Source organism: Anolis carolinensis, chromosome 3 (genome assembly GCF_035594765.1).
Source record: "Anolis carolinensis isolate JA03-04 chromosome 3, rAnoCar3.1.pri, whole genome shotgun sequence".
Classification (NCBI taxonomy): domain Eukaryota; kingdom Metazoa; phylum Chordata; class Lepidosauria; order Squamata; family Dactyloidae; genus Anolis; species Anolis carolinensis.
Genome location: NC_085843.1, coordinates 248,991,926 through 249,009,681, shown reverse-complemented (window position 1 = coordinate 249,009,681; position 17,756 = coordinate 248,991,926). Strand labels below are relative to the sequence as shown.

The 17,756-nt window shown below is 37.0% G+C and overlaps 1 long non-coding RNA gene across 1 annotated transcript; it reads left to right on the top strand.

Moving 5' to 3' along the window:
• Positions 1-793: 793 nt before the first annotated feature.
• Positions 794-17,059, top strand: LOC134297834 (uncharacterized). The gene is made up of 3 exons (XR_010004715.1): positions 794-4,086; positions 5,770-5,869; positions 16,102-17,059. It is a non-coding gene; the product is annotated as an uncharacterized LOC134297834 (long non-coding RNA).
• Positions 17,060-17,756: the final 697 nt, after the last annotated feature.

Below are 17,756 nucleotides of genomic sequence, written 5' to 3'. Positions count from 1 at the left end.
TAAATAATTAACTGATGTCTATCCACTGATTTGAGGGTTAGCTATTAGGAAAAGAATCAGTCAACATTTATTGATATATAGTCAAGGTGGTGATTTTGAGCAAGCGGTCACACATTAGCCCATCAGCACTTATTCAGCACACCAGAGTTTGCAATTAACTAAATTTTGTTTAGCCATTGAAATGAGAAGTACTTGTGCCAAAAGAGTTCTTTGAGTACAGGATTCACTGCCAAGCATAATTAGACAACACTAGATCATTTAAATCCCTGTACAGAAGATACAAATTGGATTTTGGCACTCTAGTCCAAAAGTAGTTTCCAACTTTTATATGTGAGGCTTCCATGATTTTTTGCTTCAATTATTCTGTTACATATACATGAGATCTACTTTCACTATGTGCATTCATTGGGAAATGACTTTCTAGATTTGTCATCAGTTCGGCACTCAATGAAGTTATAGCCAGCTATGGCATTCTAATTACCATTCTTCTTTGATGTACTTGTTTGTGGATACTTATAAATACTTGTCTATTGCTGATTTAATTAGGAAAATGTATTAGTGGATGAAGAAATGGGCACTCTTGGTTCTTGCCTTGACAAAATTAAAACTAAAAGTTAGGTGACAAGGCTTTTTCAAAATTTCTACATTTCTAGTTGCCATAATGGATAATTCACATAAACAAACATATTTCTGTTTTATAGAGATACAAATGTTAAGAATATAAACCTAGAATTAAGTAAATTTGTAATTTTGCTTTAAGAGGAAATTGTGAAACTCCTAGATAAATCTGGACTCTTGTACCAACTAGACTTGTGTGTGAATTTCGTTTCCTCTGTTTCCTCTATTTCCTTCGGTACCTTCAGTACTTTTTGGGGCACATAAAGGTAAGGGCCCTCCTGGTATGAAAATCTGCCCGACACGAAAGCAAGTGGAAGCTGATCTTGGCTCTTCCTCCCCTATTCGGCATTACAGTTCAATCTTTTTGATTCTTTATTTTCCTGATTCTTTTTATCTAGTGGGGCTGACTAGGAATTAAGTGCTTGGAGACAGTGAGTCACCCTTTTCCCTTCTTTTTCTCCTCCCCTTCATCTCCTTCAGAAAATACTTCTAAAATATAATTATTATTAATAATAATCCCAGCAAACAAAAGGAGAAGCATACCTCTCTTCTAGAGTAGAAAGTAGAAACAGCTTTAAGGAAATATTAAACCAAAGGAGAAAGGAGATTGCAGCCTTGCAGGCAAGTGAAGGAATTTTAAGGTAGTTGTGATGACTCATGGGCCTTGTAGTCCTGTTCCTAGTACTATTGTGGCAGACGAAGAGGAAAACATGGGATTTTCGCCGGTTCAGCAAGAGCCGGAGTCTCTTCACCTGCAGGATGTTGATGTTTGCCCTCAAGAATTCAGCCAAACAGGCCTTGGGCAGAACTCCCCCCCGTTTTCCCGGAGGGACAATTATACCAAAGATAGGGGAGTCAGGGAGGCTAATCGCAGAAGCCTGAGAATCGCTGCCAAACAAATGGCTGATTAGGTCTGCTTCCCTTGGGAAATTCTAAGGAGTCATGCATCTGGACAGAGTTGGGTTTCGCTTCTCGTTCTCTAGGGAAAGAGTTCTGTTGGCGGGAAAACGAGACCCAATATAGGTGTTTGTCGCAAGGGATACTTTGCGGAGTCAATTGATCAGCTTGAGGAGAGAGATCATGTGTGGACTTCATAATCCCAGTTCCTTGCTTCCCAGATCAAGTTTCAAGCCTTGCCTTGTCTCATGTTTTTACCACGGACTGTGTTTCATGCTTCATGTTCTTCTTGCCTCCAGTCAAGGATCTAGTCGAGAATCAAGTTATTCCAGCCTTGTTGTCAAGCTTCATTGGACTTAAAAGACTCTGTTATTTCCCCACACTATTGCTTGGCAAAGTGTGTGTTTCGGTCAAGTGGATTAAAACTTTGAACTCTAATATCTTATATTGGACAATACATTTCTGGACTATATTTGACCTTATCTGAAAGGTCTGCTTCTGAACTATATTCTTCACTTGTTTTTATTGATTTTATATATTTCTTTAATAAAGATATTAGATAGATTCTGGCCTCTGTGTAAGGTTATTGGTGCTCTGCAGCCTGGGTCCTGACAGTAGTTCAGGGAGGATAGCTCAACTGAGCTTCAGGTCATCGCTATTTCTTCCCTGGGCCTCCTTAAAATGTCTTAATGTTGCTGGTGTTGGGAGAAAAGAAAGTGTTGGCACCTGTCTTTCCTCTAGAGTAGAACAGTTTTAAGAAGCAGTAAACCCGGTCTCTCATACAAGCAGAAAGGAAAGGATCCAGAAACTCAAGAGTAGTAACTCTGATGCGTTTTAAAATCCAGGTCTTAATGAAGGATATGGAAGGGGAGCCTGCAGGAAGTCCCCCCAGTAATAGTTTGGAGGAGGATGTTTTCTTAACCCCATTGCTGATACCCAGGCTCCCTTGAAGGGAAAAAAAGGAAAGGCTCCCAGGGAGCCAAGTTCCCTATTGTGGGCCAAACAGAGATGGTTTTTTTTTTTTTTTTTTTTTGGGATGCTGAACAAAAATGCCCATTCGGCAGCATGCCCATTTTCGGGAGGTGCTGGAAAACGGATATGGGGGGCTTCTGGTAACCGGCAAGCAGAAACAGATAGCAATTCACCTGAAATGCACAAGCCTAGTACCAACATTTGTGTGTTGTAACATGACATTGATCACAGTGGCATTGTCTGATATACATATATTGCTGTGTTAACAAATCCTGTGACAAAGAACGTCCTTTCTATAAAGTCTGTTTATGCCTCCCCTTTCCTTTTCCTGTTTGTATTCTGTCTACTTGGAAGATTGTTTAGCAACATTAGCACAGGATGTATGATGGAAGGCTGGAGAAACACAGACTTTTGTGTTGAGTTGTAATAACTTATATGCAGTAAGTAGTTCTATAATGCATAAGCTGAGAAAGAATGGGGTTCTGCTCCAGCCAACCCAACTGTAATTATTTGTGCCTGTCTATAAACAGCAGCAGCCTCCAGAATTTCTAACTGAGCATGCATCATCATCAATCAAAACAACAAACCATAAAGGGAGGGCAGATAAGCTACCTCAGAAATATTTATGCCCACCCCCCAAAAAATCTTAGATTTTAAAAGCAAGGTTCAATTATTTTTTTTCATTTACCTGACCTGGTTGTTTCATTTCACATATTCATGTGGTAAGTTTGGGATAAAAAATGCCCTTTTTCTGGTGTAGGAACCTAGCTTTTGTAGTGTAGGAACCTACCTATGTTTATTGTTTTATCCTTAATGTATTGTGTTTTGTGCCTTTAGTTTGATATTATGTATATTGTTTTTGTGTTGTGAGCCACCCCGAGTCCCTTTGGGGAAAGGGATGATGATGATGACCTTTCTATGCTATTTTTGCCTCTGGTACCAATTTTTTTAAAAAGAATTTAATGTCTAAGAGTACATCAACTTATTTCTCCCCTCCCCCCCACACACAAGATTTGTGTGATGTGTTCTCATTCCAGGATAGGTATGTGCTGCATTTGATTAAATGTAAGGGAAAACTCAGTACTTGCTCAACTTACATCTGCTACTGTTTTTAAAACCATTCAATTCAGAGATGGACAATCTGATGCCCTTCAGATGTTTGCACCACAACTCCCATCAACCAAGCAGCATGATAAAGGATTGAAACTATAGGCAGTGTTGTCTAAAACATTTGGAAGGGAATCAGGTTTTCTCCCTAGTACTCTTTCCATCTTGGTATTGCAAAATGAATAATGTGAAATCTGGTATTGTGAGAAGCATGCAATGTCAAAGAATTAATAGCCTTTGTGTTCCTTACTTTTAGGAGATCCAGTTACACCCTTCAAGTCACTGAGTCAGCACTGGAAAACCTAGCTCTGCTTCTTCCTCCCTTTTCATACTATAATCTGTTGAAAGATTGAGCAGGGAATTTGATGCAGCATAATAGCCAAGTTGAAATGCATACATATCCCGTATTGTTGAGGCATTAACTTAATCAACCAAGGTGTTCAGTCAAACTGGAGTCGGTGAATAATTGTCAAAACAGTGTCTGCTTCCTTGGTATGTTTTGCCATAGTCTCCTCTTGCCACATTAACCTGTTCCTCATGGAAGTTTGATCAAGCCGTTTTCATGGCATTCTATTTACTGGAGACAAGCCAGTGCCACAAAGTCAGAGGAATGCTTAATAAAACGCTAATTACATTTCAGTTCTGAATTAATTTTAATAACACTGAATTAATAAATGATGTAGCGCAGCCTGAAGTATAGGCAGATTTCTTAGTTGGTTGTTATTCTATATGGCACGTATGTATGCTGGTGGCCGTAATTCCTATGACTAACTGCATATAAGTGAAATTATTTCCACTCTGTCTGCTTCATCCTACAGCCAGTCCATTCATTCAGCCTTCTTTTCTTCATCTATTCATGAATTCTCTTGTCATTATCTCACAATAATTAAGAGTACTGTGATAGTGAGGGCAAAGCTCCTTTTCTGAAATTTGTTGACTAATCCTATTAATATGACTCTGACAGTAGTATGCACCATGCTTCTTCTCACCCCATTCAGACCTGCCCTGACTTGTCTATGCCATTCATACTGATTGGGATTATTGCTTAGAAAATATCAGGATGTGTTACCTGCTTAATTACTACAGAGGATATTGCTTGCAAAATGTCCAGTATTATTATGATCAGTTTGTTTGAGTTTGATCAGTCTTTCCTTTTAAATTTCTGGTTCAAAACTTTACATTAAGGCTAAATTTTCATAAAAGAGGATGATTTTAAAAGGGGATCAACTTTCACATATTATAATAACAAATTGTATCACATCATATATCCCCTGTAATGACTATTCATCCCCACTATAAACACTACTATTTTCTTTTTAAAATTTAATGAGATCACAGTTCTGCTTAATATAATTTTATGTCACTACAGTGCTCTTTAACCTCTCAATTATTCAGATTAGGAATGTTAATCCATTGATGACTAATTGGCTAGCAGTTAATACTCACGATTATGTTTCAAATGGCATCCTGACACTTCAGTTATACTTGGCTAAAAATAATCAAAGGACATGGTCTCTGTTTTGTGAACTTTTCTTTAAAAGTGTAGAGACTTCATTTTTATTCATTTATTTGCTTTATTTTTGTCTCACCTTTCTTCCAATGATTATGACAGTGGATAAACTGCAAGGACAAAAAGACATTTAATGTTTTAAATTACATTTGAAAACGTATCTGCATATGTTATATGGAAAGGCACTGTAAACTACTAACAGGGAAATAATGGTGACAGAGAGATAAACAAAATGGCTTTTAAAATTCCTGATTCAATTTTGCAGAAATGTGCCCTGATCTGCCTTAGTCTTGGAAAAAATGCATAAAATGGATAATGCTAAAAAGTTGATTGGCTTGTTTACTCCCATCCGCACTGACTGGTATAGCTCTGTCTGTAAAAAAAATATTGAATTTTTATCGTACAAATCAACACTGTGCATATTTAACACTAATAATATTACCATATATTGATATAGTACAATATAGTAATTTATTGCCTGTATTGTACTATGCTAATAATATAATATTGTATGTAAATTTAACTTGTAAGCCGCTCTGAGTCCCCTTCGGGGTGAGAAGGGTGGCATACAAATGTAGCAAATAAATAAATAAATAAATAAATAAATAAATAAATATTTAATTGAAAATTAATGTTTCAATGCAGAAAATGATTTTTCTTTGTAGAAAAAGTTGATTTCTGTGCAAAACAACCATCTGTGAATTATGTGCAGAACAAATCCCAACTGGTGAAGATTATTACCACTTTAGGAAGAACGTCCTGATGGTAAGTTTTCAACAGTGAAATATGCTTCCTTTGTGCTGGAGACTCATTCCTTGGAAGTTTTTAAAAAGAGACTGGATATCAAAGTGTTTTGATTAGGTATCTTTCTATGTCAGGGGATTGGACTGGATGTCTGGGGTCTCTTCCAGTTCTATGATCCTATGATTTTATGACTTAAGCGGACTGGGATAAGATACAATCTGTATAGGATCTTGAAAATGGAGGCAAATGGGAGCTAGACACAACTTGTTTAAATTATATGTTCAGCGGTTTGGTTTAACTACCTATGTTCTTCTCTGCCTGAATTCTAAAGTTAGGACATTTCACTTCAACAGAAGCTAGCCCTGGATGGGAACTAGTGATCTACTTCTATTAACAAATCAGTAGATGGTGGTAACAAGTAGCTATTTATTTTATCCCAAGTAATCCCAGTGATACTGCTCTGCTACTTTGTTCTCAAATAGAGCTTAAGTGGTTTACTCTTCTACTGTATTGTTTATACATATACAACTTTGTTTTATTTCGGAATATATTCTTCAAATATTTTAAACTAAAATAATCCAACTCTAGTTCAAAAGTGTTACATCTGTGCATTCATTGTAGTTGAATTTGGCCATGTAATTTGTTTACAAATTCATATTCATGTTCTTCAAAGCTGTTGAGGACAGATGGGACGCACAATAACCCAAATAATTATGTTACAATTTTTATGATCTACTAATGAATTTTGGCAACTGTGTATTAGATTGAGAGAAGATCCATGCATTATTTAAAACAGAGGTAGGGAATGGGAGTCCATCTAGATGTTTTTGGAATGTAATTGTCTTTATTTTTGACTGTTTGCTATGCAGCAAGTGCTTATGATAGCTGCAATTCAAAAATGTCTGAAAGGTCCTGTGTTCCTTACTCCGGGACTAAGACATACTGCATAAACTGATGAGCTCATTCTTATGAACTCAAGTGCTTGGATATAATTCTTTTTTCATCACAGTTATTATATGGTCCTCAACTCTTGGATTTGGAACATCATCACATGAGGCTTTTGCCCTGTCCTATGACACTTCCAGGACGGAGCCAGGATGGAACCCAACGAAGCCCATCACATGATGAGGGTTACTTTCGGTGGTGCTTTGTCCTGTATTCATCCTGGCAGTATTGTAGGGCAGATCCCTGAGAACATGGGTAGCTACCCGGATTCTCATTACCTAAGTTGAGGACAGTGCGGGGCAATGTTTTCCCCATATTATGGGGAAGGGGGTGATGCGGGAGATGTGGGGCACTTAATAATGTTTTCCCCTGTTGCCTAACAGATTTGCCCTACTACCAGATGGATTCCCCTGCTGTACCCCAGCTTAAGGATTTCCATATGATGAAGTCCTTGAGCGTAAATAATTAATTGCTTATCCAAATAGATGTTTACTATGGTGAACAAAATCCCCTTTAAAATTATTATTATTGTTATTATTGAACAACAATATAAAACACAACACATGATTTCAGTTAGGATAGGGCTGCTGGAAGATATTTATTTTTTATTGCTGATTTAAACTCAGACAGCATCTCAATCAGACAAATATGGTCTGGGAGGTCATTCCACAATTTGAGGGTGGCTGAAGAAAAGGTCCTCCAGGTAACAATCAACTTAGTTTTGGCTGATTAAAATAGATGCTTCCCAGACGACCTAAGTGTATGGGTCAGATTATATGGAAGAGAGTGACCCTGTGGTAACCTGGACCCAAACCATGTAGAACTTTAATCAACACTTTTTACTTTGTTTGGAAACTTATTTGTCCTGTCCAGAAAAAAAAGTTCCTTATGTATCTTTCAACTATCATACTGTTCACTTTCCAGTAACTATATCTTTGTTTGGACTTTTTTCTCTTTATCTTATCTTTCCACCAATATTCTGCATTAACACGTTATCTAATCATCATCAAGCTGCTCAAGGATCATGGATATATACATTGAAAATAGCTAGTTCTGGTGCTCATAGTAAAGGCTCAGCTCCCTCAAGCCTGCCTGAACTAATGTTTCTTACAGGCTACTTCTAGACTCTGTGAGGAGCACCACAAAGTTAGTATAAACTGTCTGAAAAGTGGTTGGATTTCCTATGCTATATATTTTTTACTTCTCCCCACCCCAATGGAAATGAAAACTGCGGTCATTAGCTCTAGTTTCTCCATTGTGGAAAATATACAGCATATTTCTCATACATTATAGGAGCGTTCCATTAAGATGTGGTGATGCTTATGCTATTCAGTTCATCCCTGGAGATACATTGGCACATTTTTATGGCTATGTCTGAAAACAATTTTAGTCACAAATTATTACTTTGCTATATCATCCCATGACATATTGTATGAACATAGCTTTGTAATGGACTAAAAGCTACAAAATCTTCTAGCCAGCATATAGCCATGGTCACCTCTTTTTAAAAGACTATTCAAGAACCATGTAGCAGTCATGAATTAAAAGGTACATATTCTGATTCAGTACATATGTGTCCCTCAGGGTCCTTCAGTTTCAGAAAGTCAGGACAATCTGTGTTCTCCTTTTCTGCTCTTCACACATGCTCCATTAAGTGATTCTAGAGCCTTGCTTGTTGTACAGAAGTACATGCAGCCTCAGTAGGATCACGTAGTCTTCTTTCATAGGTGAAGCATTATTGCATTTCATAGGTGAAGCATTATTGCATTGTTTAGAGCAGACATGCTTCTGCAACCCAACAGTGAAAGTATGTCTTTCTCCAATCCTACTTTAGCATCCTTCTAACACTAATGCTGCAAAAACTACAACTCCCCTCAGACACACAAAAATACCTTTCAGGGAGATGAAAGAAGAGACAGTGCTGATAAGAACTATGTTTGGATTTACTAGTTTGGGAAAAAAGCTATTTGGTGCATTCTCTACACCACTGCTTCTTTGGGTCCTGATCCCAAATGGGTCTCAATGTTAGCTCAATGTTGGGCTCCCAAAAATCTGGCAACAGTAACCTAGTGGCTGGTTTAGACATTTACACAAATCTGCTGTGCAGTGCTTATAGTGGACTACATTCAGCTGTATTTCATAAAGAGGAAAAACAGCCTGTTTATCAAACCTTGCAAATGCTGATTTGTTATTGATAGTTTTTTATTTTTCTACCTATATATCTGGAGGCCACATAAACATTTATCAGGCTGACAGGGGATATGAGTAGAAATGTTTAGGAAGCACTACTCTAAAGGATCTTTGAGGCTAAAGGCTTTAAAAATGAATAATTAGCTCAAAAGTGATTCCAACAGAAGGAAAATATCTGCTACTTTTGCTTCTGATGGACTTTTCTCTTCTTTTCTGTGATCCCTGCATTAGCTTTGCCCCTGAGGAAATTGCATTGTCATCTGTCTATATGTATTCCTATTTCTAATTGAGAGGCTCTCTGGGCAGAGCCTTAATGTTGTCCTATGTTGTTGTATGGGGAGTTCAAACAAAAAGGCACCATGTGCTTGAAATGATGAGGGTTTGTGTGCCAAAGGTACATGTGACCCCTGTCACCCTATGGTAATGTCTTCTAATGACTTTTAACTGGTCCTCTGAGCATACAATGAAATGGCCACATGGGATAAAGTTAATCAAGTATAGACAAGTATTTTTGCAAGATCTCATTTTTATTAGAAATAAACTAGATGTTGAAGCACTGATTACTTTCTGGAATGCAACAATAAGACTTTATTTTCTTGTCATTGTGAGAGATTTTATAGGAAAATTCTTGCTTATACTTTTAATATGAGGCTTGTCATTTTCAAAGATGGCAAAGAGATCTGAACATAAAAACTTATTTGGCTTATTGTTGCATTCTAGAAAGTAATCAGTGCTTAAACATCTTGTATATTTCTTGTCCAGAGTATGGCAGGAGGCATCTCTCTGCCTAAAAGCTTGTTTGCAAGTTATATTGATCGACCACCCTGGGTCTCAGAAGAGGCCTTAGAAGGTTGTATTGGAGTATTTTAGACAAGGCTAAAGGGAAAAGAAGAAGACCTGGAGAGGAAAGGTAGAATGTGGCTGCCATTACAGCTCAGCCAAATGATCATGTGCTCCCTACTATAGACGGAGGCTTTTGTAAGACTTTTAAAAGACCGCTTAAAGAACAATTTTTGCTTACCTGACGCCTGCTGGAACTCCTTCCCCAAAGACGTAAAAATGGCCTCCTCTCTCCTCTCCTTTAAAAAACTCTTTAAAACCCATCTTTGCACCCTAGCCTATGGAGAGGAGGAGGACTAGAACATCTTAATATGTAACCTCATTTGGATACTGGAAACCCACCCTGGTGCTATTGTCTGTTGTAAATCATTATTTTATATAACATTTTTATCATCATTTTATACTCTGAAGGCACCTTAATTATTTAGATCTTATTTTGATGTAAATATGTATGATGAGGTTTATTTGTTTTTAATTACTTATTTGTTTGATTAGTCATTATATGTTTATATTAATGCTATTTTATGTATTATTTTGATTTGGTTTATTTGTTTATTATGGCACTGAATGTTTGCCACTTTCTGCCTGGAAACTGCCCTGAGTCCCCCTGGGGAGATAGGACAGGTTACAAATAAAGTTTATTATTATTATTCATCAAATATAGCTTTATAATAGTGGGGGCTGGAATCTTATAAAAAGAATGTAAAAGGGGGCCGCTCTCTTAAAAACAGTGTAAAAATAACCTTAAATTTGCCTACTGTATATGTTCCCACTTCTCTTTTTGGTCAATTTATTTTTTCATAGGCTCCCCCCCCCCCCTTACACTAAAAACTGCCTAAGTAATGCTTTTGCATGGAGAAAATCAAGTGGTTTTCTGAGAATTCCTAAGGAGTTATCATGATATTTTTAATACTGGATTAATTGTTCTTTAAACTGTTTCTGAATTGGATAGAAATAATGATCCATATTGTTAAAGTTGACTGAGCAAACTGTGTGCGTTATGTTCTCTCTATACAGCATAGAGAGCATTTCATCATTAATTTATGTTTTACAGCTTTCTCTTTCCCATTTGAATCCTTTCCATCCATTGCTTTATCCCATTCAATTTCACCCAACATTTCTTACCTTTTTTATTGCTGACAGAATAATTCATAAAGTTATACCACTTTACTACAATGGAACATTTCTTCTTAGAGAGGGAGAAGTTTAAATATCTCTCATATTAAAAGGTTGGAGAAATACTGACTTCTTCTCTTCCTCCCACCATCCTTTCTTAGACTGCATAAAGAAATACACACACAAGCCCTTAAAAGACAGGTTATTTCAGCACCCGATAAGGACTTGATATACTTAGATATGGTGGCATATGGGATGTGAGGAAAAGACAGTGAAAATTGTCTGTCTTGACACACTACAGACTCTCAAAAGGATCCATGCAGCATCACTGGTTGCTGATAACCTATAGATAAATAAATGTGTGCTTTTTATATAAACATTTAATTTCCCTCTTTTATTTACTCTTATCTGCCCTTGCCAGATAGTTAGCTAGATTATTAGCCCATTATTATTAACATATATAAAATTATAATTTTGTAAAAATAATCAAATATATAGTTAATGTGATTTAACCCAAAACTTGAAAAGGTTGCTTTTTTGGCCTGCAACCCCCAGACTCCTAAAACCAAGCTCATATTACTACTCCACCTGACTTGTGATTGTCACAAATAGTTGAAAGCAATGTTAAAAGAGCTATATAAAAAGACAAAAAAATCAGTTCCAGTCTCATAGTTGTACAATGCCTTTATAAATAATAAAACAACCCAGTGACTTTATAAATAATAACATATCCAAATAAAAGGTATCATGATAAAGACAAGTTCAGAGTTGACTACTTTCTCTGATGTTTGTATTTGCTTCTCAAAGGCTGGATGGGCAGCTATTGGGGGTGCTTTGACTGTGCTTTTCCTGTGTGGCAGAAGGGGGTTGGACTGGATGGGGTCTCCCAGTGAAATAGTACTGTTAAGTTTATGTTGTTATAATTGCCTAAAAGTCAGTGAATGTGCACATTTTTCTGAAACTTGACGGGAGTAATGACCTGGTTATGTTGTATCATTGAAAATAGAAATTCAAGAAGATAGCTCTTGTAGTTTTGTTTTTTAAAAATATTGTTCGTAAAAACTTTTTTTAAATTCCCAAAAATCAGTGGATTTGTGAAATATTCTGAAATGGGGGGGGGGGCATAACAGTAAATGTGTTCCCCACTTGTGCAATTATATAATGAAAAAGTAACAAAAATTGGTATAATTACGAGACGGACCCTTTACGTTATTTTAGAAGCATATTGCTACTGTCCCCCCAATTTAGTAACGAGTATTAAAACATTTTTATTGATCACACAAGCCTAATATATAGCAATCTAGTGTTGAAGAAAAAGAAGCTTCAATTGATAAATACACATTTAAATCTGTGATTTATCATCCTGGAAAGAAGTGATGAATGGAGTGCCACAGGGTTCCGTCCTGGGCCTGGTTCTGTTCAACATCTTTATTAATGACTTAGATGAAGGGCTAGAAGATATGATAATCAAGTTTGCAGATGACACCAAATTGGGAGGAATAGCAAGTACTCCAGAAGACAGGAGCAGAATTCAAAACGATCTTAACAGATTAGAGAGATGGGTCAAAACTAACAAAATGGAGTTCATCAGGGACAAATGCAAGATACTCCACTTAGGCAGAAAAAACGAAATGTGAAGATACAGAACGGAGGATGCCTGGCTCGACAGCAGTATGTATGAAAAAGTCTTGGAGTCCTTGTGGACAACAAGCTAAACCTGAGCCAACAATGTGATGAAGCGGCAGAAAAAGCCAATGGGTTTTTGGCCTGCATAAATAGGAGTATAGTGTCTAGATCCAGGGAAGTCATGCTACCCCTCTATTCTGCCTTGGTCAGACCACACCTGGAATACTGTGTCCAATTCTGGGCACATCAATTGAAGGGAGATGTTGACAAGCTGGAAAGTATCCAGAGAAGGGTGACTAAAATGATCAAGGGGACTGGAAAACAAGCCCTATGAGGAGTGGCTTAAAGAGCTGGGCATGTTTAGCCTGCAGAAGAGAAGGCTAAGAGGAGACATGATAGCCATGTATAAATATATGAGGGGAATTCATAAGGAGGAGGGAGCAAGCTTGTTTTCTTCTACCCTGGAGACTAGGATGTGGAACAATGGCTCCAAGCTACAGGAAAGGAGATTCCACCTGAACATTAGGAAGAACTTCCTCACTGTGAGGCTGTTCAGCAGTGGAACTCTCTGGCCTGAAGTATGGTGGAGGCTCCTTCTTTGGAGGCTTTTAAGCAGAGGCTGGATGGCCATCTGTCAGGGGTGCTTTGAATACAATTTTCCTGCTTCTTGGCAGGGGGTTGGACTGGATCGCCCATGAGGTCTCTTCCAACTTCTACAATTTTAGATTCTGTCTTACTTCTTTTTGGCATGCTTCTATTCAGAGGTACAGTACAATACAGATCAAATAAATAAATGAAATATTTTAAATGAGAAATATTTGCTGTTAATTTGAATTGTCCATTTCTCTTTTTGACGTGTTCACCCTGCAAACAGGAAAATAAAATATTTAATGGTGACAAAAGAATTACTGATGATAAAATATTAATATCAATATTTTATTTACTATGGGAGTATCTACCAATATGATGCCATGTTGAAAGTCAGGTTTCATTGGATTAATGTACAGTTTTTCCTGATTCTATTTTACTTTATAGTATTCCACATATTCTCAGGTAGCTACATATGTTCTGAATTATCTTGCCCCTTAAGATTTAATGTCTTATGTTTTAAAGTTGAACTCTGTGTTCACAAGTGTGAGTGTATTATGTGTTTTCTCCTTTGGCTGTGGCTTGAAAAATGCTGAAAGCTAGACCAAGCAGTGAATTTAGTCTGAAGAACCAAGATGCATCATTAAACACTAATTTTCTCTTTGAAACCAACTTTGAGAGTACCTGCCAAGTATAAATCACTGAGGTTGGTTAAACTGCTGCTAAGAATCAGATTGGAAATCTAGGAACACCATGCTAACATTTGACACTCACAATATATGGGTGTAAAACCCAAAGAATGTGCCTCAAGAGACCATTATCTGGCTGAAGCAGAACATAAAAATATACAAGGGTATCTCTGAGTTGTGTTGATAACCCAGTTTATGGAATGCACATTATGTCATCTGTACTGACAGCTTTAACTAGATTGGAAAACACAAGCACCTTTTTCTGATAACAGAGAATGCCTAGATAGTCTTTCCTGACCTTGTCCAAAGAATACAAAATACTCCTGCTTCTAATTTCAGTCCGTTAATGCACCCTTAATGCAAGTTCTGAAATTCCATTCGATTTTTGTTTAGCAGGTTATTCTTTTTAGTGGACTTCTATGTGTTTTTCTCTTTTCATCTCAAGAGAAGGAGGCCTGAATTATAGGAGAAGGGAAAACAAAGTAAAGTTGACCCTTGTCATCAGCTAAAATTTGGTTCCAGGACTCTTCATAGGTTTTCCCCTGACTCTATCTGACTCTGGGGGTTGCTGCTCATCTCCATTTCTAAGCCGAAGAGCTGGCATCATCTGTAGACACCTCCAAGGTCATGTGGCCAGCATGACTGCTTGAAGTGCTGTTACCTTTCCACCAGAGCAGTACCTATTGATCTACTCACATTTGCACTGCTAGGTTGGAAGAAGCTGGGGCTAACAGCGGGAGCTCATCCTGCTCCCCAGATTTGAACCACCAACCTTTTAGTAAGCAAGTTCATCAGCTCAGTGGTTTAACCTGCTGCACCACTGGGGGCTCCTCAGGACTCCTCATAGATAACACCATTCATGGATGCTCAAGTCACATTATATAGTAGTAAAATAGTGTTCCTGACATAAAGTGGTAATATCTAGGTTTGCTTTTTTGGAATTTACTTTGATACTCCCAAGCTATGGATAGTTGGATAAGGAAGTTGTGGATATGGAGGGCTGATTGTAGTAAACATCAAAATATGTTAACAAGGGTTATTTCTGATATTTATTTATGCCTAAGCATAATTCATAAAACAGGGATGTAGATACGTTAAACATTGTTATGACTCCAGGTTGAACATCCCTCACCTTGAATTCTGAAATCCAAAATACTCCAAAATCAACCATTGCTTTATGATCGCTCAATGTACGCAAGATTTGTTTCATGCACAACATTATTTGAAATATTGTATATAAAATTTACTTCCGGCTATGTCTATAAGGTGTACATGAAACAGAAATTAATTTGTGTTTAGATTTGGGTCTTATCAAATCTTTTTTAATACAGAATACAGAACAGTTTTGGTCCTAAGCATTTCGGATATGACACCTTTGTTTTTTGATGGTTCAAGCTACATAAACATGCACAAAATTGTTTCATGCACAAAATTGTTTTTTAAAATATTGTGTATAAAATTACCTTCAAGCTACTTGGACTGAAAAACTTTCTTCTTTTAGTGGCCGTATGTATTTTGTAATGTGTTGTAACCCACTCTTATCCTTGAGCGGAGATGGTTAACAAGCAACAACAACAACATTATCATCATCATCATCAACAACAACAACAACAACAACAATGGAATTATGGGAACCGGGAGGAGCACTACTGTTGGAAAGTTTATTGAATATCTGATTACTTTTAATGTCACCCGTAGCCTCCCAGTCTTTGGAATGTCCTAGTGCTATATTTTACTTCAATCTCTGTGTTTCCATGCTGCAGAATGCTGAAATTTGTGGTTTAAGGAAGAATATTAGGAATTCTCAGCCAGGCAATTCTCAAATGCCTCCCCAAACCCCACGATTACATAGGATTGAAGTAGGACAACTAAGTAGAATAACAGAGCTCTAATTGTGCAATGTGAAAGGGTCCTTTGTCCCAGTTATCCCATATAACTCAGTTATGTATGAAGAAGTGATGTTGCTGTGACATCCATAGCAGTAGAGTAAAAGGGTACTGAGCCTCATCAGGCAACTCATTATGAATGGTATTCCACCCAGGCAGAAAGTTTGAAAACCACTACTATAAACGTTTGTGGCATCTGCAACAAAAAATGAACCAAGTTCTTCTGCTGGTGCTTCATACATAGGAATATATGTGCATTCCCACAGGAGCCGTAGATTTGTTCAAATACATTAGTTATCTCTATTGCCACAGAAATAGTCTCTCCAGTATGTACTTAAGAATACCAGCACATTTATTTTATTTATTATTTCAGCACAGAACCAGCCAAGAAAAGGAAACTCTGTGGAAGTATTTTCAAGATGGTATGTATTATTTAATACATTGCTTTGAATCAACTAGCAAAAGAAGGCCACATTATAAAGCAAGCCAGCCAAACCCAAGCTATTAAAATTGATCATACACTTTCATGTTCTCCTAATTCTTCTGCTTTACTTACAAAATAAACATCAACATAAATATTTAATATACGAGCTACAGCATGAAAAGGGCTATTGTCAGAACTCTATAGTAAATACATGTTTTCAAATTACTGCTCATGATGTGGCCTGTTTCAGGCTGAGACAAATAATGTTAATAGCACATATTCATTGGGAAACAAATCTGTTCCTTGCATATAAGCTTAAACAAATATTTTTCAGCAACAAAAATGTATTCAGATTACACCTATTGAAATAGACTTAGCATTAACATTAAATGCTGAAAATGCATGTTCTTTAAAGTATGAAATAAGGAACTACAAACAACAAAAACTACACATGAAATTACCAAATGGATGCATAATAAAAGCAAAAAAGAAAATGGCATAAAACTTACCACACACACATCTAAACTACCTAAATGTAGAAGGAAAAGGGGAAAGACTTCCAACTATATTTTGGGTGGATATATTTTAACTCTTTAACTCCCACCTCTCTCCATTTTATCTAAAGATATCCTTCTGTCTATATGACTCAACCAGTGCCTGTTTTGAATACGATAATTTGCAGATCCATGAAGTAACTGATTTTTCTTTCATTTTTCCCCTGCTCTGTCCCTATTGCTATTTGGGAATTTTCCACATCTAACCACCAGTAGACTGAACAACAATAACAGATATATTTCTCAATAGGCATGTATTTACTTTGTTCAGGCGCATTCAGGCACACTTCTCCATTTCAATGAAGGAAGATGGGACAAGATAAGACAAGTGCTAATCTTTGTTAATGAAGACTGACCCAAAAATGAAATGATTGTGGAAACTCTTGCAGGCAGAAATGCTCTGTGAATTGCTGATGTAGAGTGCATTTATACTATAGAATTAATGCTGTTTGACATCACTTTAACTGTCATGCCTCAATGCTCTGGAATCCTGGGAGCTGTGGTTTGGGTAGGCACCAACATTCTTTGCCAGAGAAGGCTAAAGACCTTGTAAAACTTAAACTTCCATGATTCTACAGCACTGAACTATCAAGTTAAAGTGGTGTCAAACTGCATTAATTCTACATTTTAATGCATCCATAGAAATGCAAACATGACACTGATAACAAAAGTATTATCAGAAACTATAAAGAAAATGTGGTTCAGAGTGATTTTTCTGTTCTGTAACAAGGCATTTTCATATGAGAACTAGAATATGCTTGTGTTACCAGCTAGTGAGCGCTTACTTGATCCTCATGATCATTTTAAAAGGCTTGCTATATAGGACTGTGTGCATAACAAGCTGGGTACTGTACTATTTTAGATATGGATTACTTTGACACCAACTTTGTATTATTTGTCATAAAACACTGTGGGATACTATCAGTACTTAAAAATCAAGCTGTTGGAGTGCTTCTTTTCCCTTTAAAGATTTTATTTTTTGCCACAGCGTTGTGTAAAAAAAGGGTTTCAAACATGACAAGCTTCATGCTCTTGAAAAAAAGGGTTCTT